The sequence below is a fragment of the Stenella coeruleoalba genome, assembly GCF_951394435.1.
Source record: "Stenella coeruleoalba genome assembly, chromosome: 1".
Classification (NCBI taxonomy): domain Eukaryota; kingdom Metazoa; phylum Chordata; class Mammalia; order Artiodactyla; family Delphinidae; genus Stenella; species Stenella coeruleoalba.
In genome coordinates, this window is record NC_137169.1 from 31,796,018 (window position 1) to 31,803,193 (window position 7,176).

Here is a 7,176-nt window from a genome sequence, read left to right on the forward strand (position 1 = left end):
ATTTGTAGGCTAAGTTTTGTTTTGTTTTGTTTTGTTTTATTTTGTTTTGTTGCGGTACGCAGGCCTCTCACTGTTGTGGCCTCTCCCATTGCGGAGCACAGGCTCCGGACGCGCAGGCTCAGCGGCCATGGCTCACGGGCCCAGCCGCTCCGCGGCATGTGGGATCTTCCCGCATCGGGGCACGAACCTGCCTCCCCTGCATCGACAGGCGGACCCTCAACCACTGCGCCACCAGCGAAGCCCCTGTAGGCTAAGTTTTAAAGGTTAAGAAAGAACTAGTGCTTTGAATTAGTAATGTTAATGAATAGAAACGAATTGTGTACTCTCAAAATAAACTTGTATATAGTCTTTTTGTGTTCAAAAACCATCCTCAGAAAACAACCCAAATGATCATCAACAGGTGAACGAATCAACGAACTGTGCTTCATCCGCAGTGGAATACTACTCGGCTGTAAAGAGGAAGGAACACCTGATTGACAGAACGTGCTGGAGCTCTAAAGCATGATGCGAAGCAAAGGAAGCCAGACTGAAAAGGTTATACACTGTATGATTCCATCTATACGAAAATTCTTAAAAAGGCAAAACGGTAGTGACAGAAAGCGGATCAATGATGGCCAGGGGCTGGGGTAGGAGGAGGTGATTGACTCCAAAGAGGTAAAAGGGAACTTTCTGGGCGACAGAAATGGTCTACGTCACAATTATGGTGATTACCTGCATGTGTACATCAAGACTCATCGAATTGCACATTTTGTTTTATTTTTTAAATATTTATTTATTTTTGGCCGCGTTGGGTCTTAGTTGCGGCACGTGGGATCTTCCTTGTGGCCAGCAGGATCTTTCGTTGCTGTGTGCGGGCTTCTCTCTCTAGTTGAGGCGCGTGGGTTTAGTTGCCCTGCGGCATGTGGGGTCTTAGTTCCCTGACTAGGGATTGAACCCGCGTTCCCTGCATTGGAAGACAGATTCTTTACCACCGGACCACCAGGGAAGTCCCGAATTGTACATTTTAAACTGGTGAATTTTATTGTATGTAAATTACACCTCAATACTGTCGATTTTAGAAAGTGATACTATTCTCGGGACTTCCCTGGCTGTCCTGCGGTTGAAACGCTGCACTTCCACTGCAGGGGACACGGGTTCGAACCCTGGTCAGGGAACTGGGATCCTGCACACCGTGCAGCACAGCCAAAAAAAAAAATAATAATACTATTCTCAAGGTCACCCCAAACCTCCATATTTAATGTGAGGAATGAAGTAGGATCATCCTCTTCTGTTTTTGGTTTTTTGTTTATTTTGTTTGTTTTGCTTTTTGCGGATCACCTTCTGGAATGATCTGGGAAGGGGAATGGGGCTGTGAGGAGAGAGGCCAAGTAATAATGTAGTTATCTTGAAAAGCCGGAGAGCCAGCCTGGTGGAGGAGCAGGGTGCCCCCCTCATTTGAGGTTTCTGATTATGAAATAAATCAAATCATGGGCTTTTCTAGTCGGTTGGATGACTCTTTTCTAGCAGGTGTAGGACAGGCAGGAAGTAGGTTGTAACCAAGATTCAGGTTTTGCCTGATGTGTTAATTATCTATTGCTGTGTAACGGTGACCACAAACATAGCACACTAAACAGTACACACTTATTACCTCATGGTTCTGTGGGTCAGGAATCCTGGCAGGGCTTAACTGGGTCCTCTGCTCTGTGTCTTAGGAAGCTACAATCATGGTGTTGGCCAGGCTCATCTGGAGGCTCTCCTGAGGGAAAATGCACTTTCAACCTCATTCAAGCTGTTGGCAGAATTCATCCTGTGAAGGATGATGGGGCCCTGGTTATTTGCTGGCTGTTGGCTGGAGGACGCCCCTGAGGCCCTAGAGACCATACACAGTTCCAAAGTGGCTACTTACTTCATCAAGCCTGAGGGGAGAGCCTCTCCCACCAGTCGGCTAAGACAGACTCCTTTTTTTAAAAAAGTAAGTTGTATCTGACCATGAGCATTGTTTTACAGCTGGAAAGTCCTGCAGTGATCATCCAGTTTAAGCTCAAGGAAATTGAGGTCCACAAAGGTTAACGTATTTAACCATTGGTAGCAAAAATGAAATTAGAATTTAAATTAATTGATTCCTAGTCCAGGGATCTTTTTAACCACACCAAGGTACTTCCTGTATTTGCTTCATTGTTTAAGTGAGAATGATAACCAGTCATTACACACGATTCATAACATGTGAGCAAACACTCTCCTTAATATTGACCAATATTCTGCCATTTTGAGTAATATTTAGCCAGTGTAGACAAAACAATGCCAATAATAATAGTGAGTACCTTCTACTTTCTGGGCATGTATAATCGTCATTGATCTTCACATAAGACACAGTCTTATACAGATGAATGGGTAAATGGATATATATATGCAATGGAATATTACTCAACCATAAAAAAGAATGAAATAATGCCATTTGCAGCAACATGCATGGACCTAGGGATTATCATATTAAGTGAAGTAAGTCAGACAGAGAAAGACAAATTTCATATGATACCACTTATATGTGGAATTTCAAAAAATGATACAAATGAACTCATTTACAAAATAGAAACAGACTCACAGACAACCATAAGAAAACAAACTTATGGTTGCCAAAGGGGAAAGGAGGGGGCAGGAGGGATAATTTAGGAGTTTGGGATTGGCAGATACAAACTACTGTATGTAAAATAGATAAACAACAAGGTCCTACTGTATTGCACAGGAACTACATTCAATATCTTGTAATAAACTATAATGCAAACAAATCTGAAAAAGATATATAGATATATATAATTTATATATCTGAATCACTTTGCTGTACACCAGAAACTAACACAACATTGTAAATCAACTATACTTCAATTAGAAAGTTTTTAAAGGGTGGGGAAAAAAAACCAACACAGTCTTATATAAGGTAAGGTAATCATGGGAGTGACCGCCCACCACTTTTGCCACATGATGTAGCTTAAACAAGGGGTGACAATTCTCACATTTGCCATATTCTATTGACTAGAAGCAAGTTGCAGTTTCTGCTCACTCTCAAGGGAAGGGGATTATACAGGAGTGTGGGCACCGGGAGGTGGGGTCACGGGGTCCACTCTAAAGTCTGTCCCCACACCTGGTGACTGCAATGGAGACATGGATGGGACAAGGAGTAAGGGCGTTTGAAGGGGTGATTTTGGATATGAGGGTAAGAAGCTAGGTAAGAAGTGAAGCCAAGCCAGTAAATGACCAAGGGCTGGGGAGGGAGTCGTAGGGTGACTTGAAGATCTTCTTAAGTTTGAGAGTTTTTACCACGGGAAGGTTGAGGAGAGGGAGGTTGGAGGAGAGTATGTAGTGTCTGGAGAATGGGACGTGTGAAATCAGGATTTCCTAGAGGAGCTATTTTGGGGGATGGTAAGTTCTGTGGGAGTGGGCAGTTAGGTGGTGTCAAGGAGGTCCCTGGAAATGGGGAGGTCTAGATGGTCTCCCTGCTCCCACCCTGGCCCTCTTGAGGTCTATTCTTCACTCCATGACTCCTAATGTGTACATCGGATCACGAGTCTCTTCAACACTTAACGCTCCACGTCTTCCTGCCTCACTCAGAGTAAAATCTAACACGCTCCCATGAGCTGCCCCCCACCCCCCTCAGACTTTTATCTCTCCCCCTGCTGTCCACACTCCAGCTACACTGGCCTCTGGGACCAGTCCTTGATGCTCCTGGCCTGGAACGCCCTGCTCACTGATGGCCTCATGGCTCCCTCCCTCCCTCTAGAACCAAAATCTAAACCATGGAGTTACACAGATAAACCCACACTCTGCATGTAAAGCACGTGGTCCAGGGCCCACATATAGTGCACGCTTAGTAGTGATTGGATAATGTTATATTGCTTCTCTGTGCCTGCTTACAGTCTGTGACTTTCCACTACTGTCCAAACAAGCTTTGCCATTTACTATTATTCTGATCTGGGGCAGATCATTTTACCTGAAACGAGATTCAGTTTCTCATCTGCATAATGGAGATAATAATTCCTGTCCCTGACTCCCTTGACCAAACTGCTGAGAGCTGTAAGGGAGGTGATGCATGTGAAAGCACTCTGAAATGTTATGTTGCGTACGATGTAAAGCATCATCACTTCTCGTGCTTGTTGACTGGTTCCTTCCAGGGTTGCTGGAGCTGTAGGCAACGAGTGGTTTGTTAATTGTCAGAGGCTCCAACAGAACATCTGGGGTGCCCGGGATGGGGTGTTGCCACACTGGACTTCCTTGAACAGAGCAGTGGAATCCAGATTTTGCCCAAAGGCCTGAGTCAAACCTGAATTTAAATGGCCCCCGGGCTCTGGGCAGCATTGGTCAGCCAGCCAGCTTTCTAAGACTGATGGCCTGAATGACAGTCTTACTTCTTTTCACTCCTAGGTGAAGCAAAAAAAAAAGAGTCCAGGGAGGCTGGGTGTCTGTCTTTGGAGACCTAACACCTGGCCCCTTTTCACCTGCCACTGTCAAGTAACTAACAAGGGCATCTCAGCAGCCCTATTCATGAGAGGCTCAACTTTGACAAACAGAACCCACAGCCCTGTGAGGCCCAGAGCTCCTGGGCTGGTTGTGTCCCTGGCAGCTGGGAAGACAAGAAAGCGTGACAAGCGTCTGGGTCAGGGAAGGTGTGAGCATCTGTCAGTGCCTCCCCAGGTGGGAGCCGGGATGGGGAAAGGCCCTCTGGGCACCATGTGGTACACAACCCTTCCGGTAATGCTGTTCATCAGTCAGCTTGGGACTCACTGGCCATCCTAGAGCAACAAACCCTCTTTTCTTACACTGTGTTCCCTGGGGGAATTCTCCAGGGAGCTCGGTCCAGTAGATACAACTCCATTCAGGAGTATCCAACCCACCCCTGTAGCATCAGAGAGTGGTAGGTGGAGCCCCTATACCTGGTTCCTCCAACTCAAAGTAAATTGCCCCCCAGATCATGTACACACACACACACACACACACACACACACACACACACGCCGGGTGGTAGCTACTGATGACTCTGATTCCCACATTCCTCGCAACCTCCCAGGCTGGGAGGCAAGAGTGAAGTGATAGAGACTATCTACCGATACCCATTCACACTCATTTCAGAGAACAGGGCAGAAATGCATTTCCCAGCCTCTTTTGCAGTTTGATGTGGCCACTCATCAAAGATCTCACCAGGGGAATCTGGATGGACTGGACGTATATGTGCTACTTCGGGCCTAGGCTTTAAGTCTGTGGCCATGTCTCCACCAAGTCCTCTTTCCCTTCCTGCTGGCTTGAATCCATGGAGACCTAGCTTAATGGCGCAGGGACAACGTTCTGGGGAATGGCAGGGAATCATGACGGAAGGAATCTGGAATGTCTGCATTGATTAGAGCTCCTGGCTGACCTGGAATGTACACCAGGCAGTTAGATGAGAGAGAAATAAAATTCTATTTCCTTCACCCACTGAGTTATTGTTGGGCCTCTTTGTTACAGCAGCTGATCTTTACTCTGACTAGCACAGGGGAGAAGAACGTGGCCAAGCTGAAGGCTTCCCAGGTTAACATGAGAGTCCAGTCCACCAGCCCTATATGACCTGTCACTGAATGGCTTCGGGTTTGTATTACAAGAGGCAGCTGGGAAAGGAAGCCGTGTACTGTATTGGTTAAGATGGAATCAGAGAGACCTAGGTTTTAATTTTGGCTAGGACATTCACTAGCGTCACGAACTCTGGGCGCTTTCACCAACAAATTGAGTATCAATTTCTTCTTCTGTAAAACGGGGATAACAGAACCTACCATTATATGAAATATATATCATCTCATATGATTATATGAGATAATGTAGGTCAAGGGCTTGAAAACGTTTGCTACTATTAATGAGATCGGGTGATATCCAGACCTGATTTTTCCTGCCCTCTTTCCACAGGAAGGAGGGAAGGAAGCTAATGTCTTGAGTTTTCCACGAAGTCATAAGATATTCAGTGACTCTTGAATGAATTACAGTCATCCCTCAATAACCATGGGGATCGGTTCCAGGACCTCCCGTAGATACCAAAATCCATAAATGCTCAAGTCCCTTATATAAAATGGTGTCATAGTCGCACATAACCTTCCCGCATCCTTCTGTGTGCTTTAAATCATCTCTAGATTACTTATAATACCTAATACAATGTAAGTGCTATGTAAATAGTTGCTGGCTGGGGAAAATTCAAGTTTTGCCTTTTGGAAGTTACTGGAATTAAAAAAAATTGTTTTTGATCCGTGGTTGGTTGAATCTGTGGATACGGAAGCCACAAACACATAGGGCCAACTGCACAAGTTCCTAAAGCTTTCAACACATAAAGTTTCTTAAGTATCTACTATAGGCCCAAGACTAGGATGGGGCTGGAGGACAGACATGCCCTCGTGGAAATTAAGTTCTGCTTCACTTCTCAGAAACCAGCAGCCTCTGCAGGCTCATAAGCTGGCGTCCAGCTCACTAATGGAACTGAAATTCACCTTGACTGGGAAAGAAATCCTGATCCTTCACACTTCCTTATGGGGTGCCTGAGCCCCCCTGTAGGTGAGTTCAATCATCACCTCTAGGGCCTGGACACTGGTATGTCTCAGAAGCATCTAGGTGTTTCCAGTGAATAGGTGGCACTGAGTCCGAATACTCCCCTCCCTGTCGTCCACACCACCCCAAACAGGAGTTTCCTAAACAAGGTCTAACCTTGGCATTCACCTGGCAACGCTTTCCATGGCTCTCACTGCCTACAGGCTGGAGTCTAAACTCTGCACGGCACCCACAACTTGGATCCAAGTCTTTCCACAACTTGGAAAGACACTAATGGAAAGACATTAGTGTCTTTCCATTAATGACACTAATGGCTAAAATGGACTGAGTGTTTCACTTGACCCAGGCATCGTACCAAGGGCTTTATACGCGCTATCCCATTCACCTGTCACCTCACTTTAGGAGAATATGTCTCGGCCCAGTTTCCTTATTGTAAAATGGGGACATTCTAAGAAAAGCATTTCGCACAGCGTCTGGTATGTAGTTAGTGCTCAGTTAACAGTAGCTATTACGGCATCATCCCTGTTCTAAAGATGAGAAGGTTGAGGTTCAGGGGTGTTAAGTAACTCGCTCAAGGCCTCAGCCCTGATAAGTGAACAGAGATGGGGCCTCAACCCAGGAAGTCTGGCTTCAGTGCCCGGA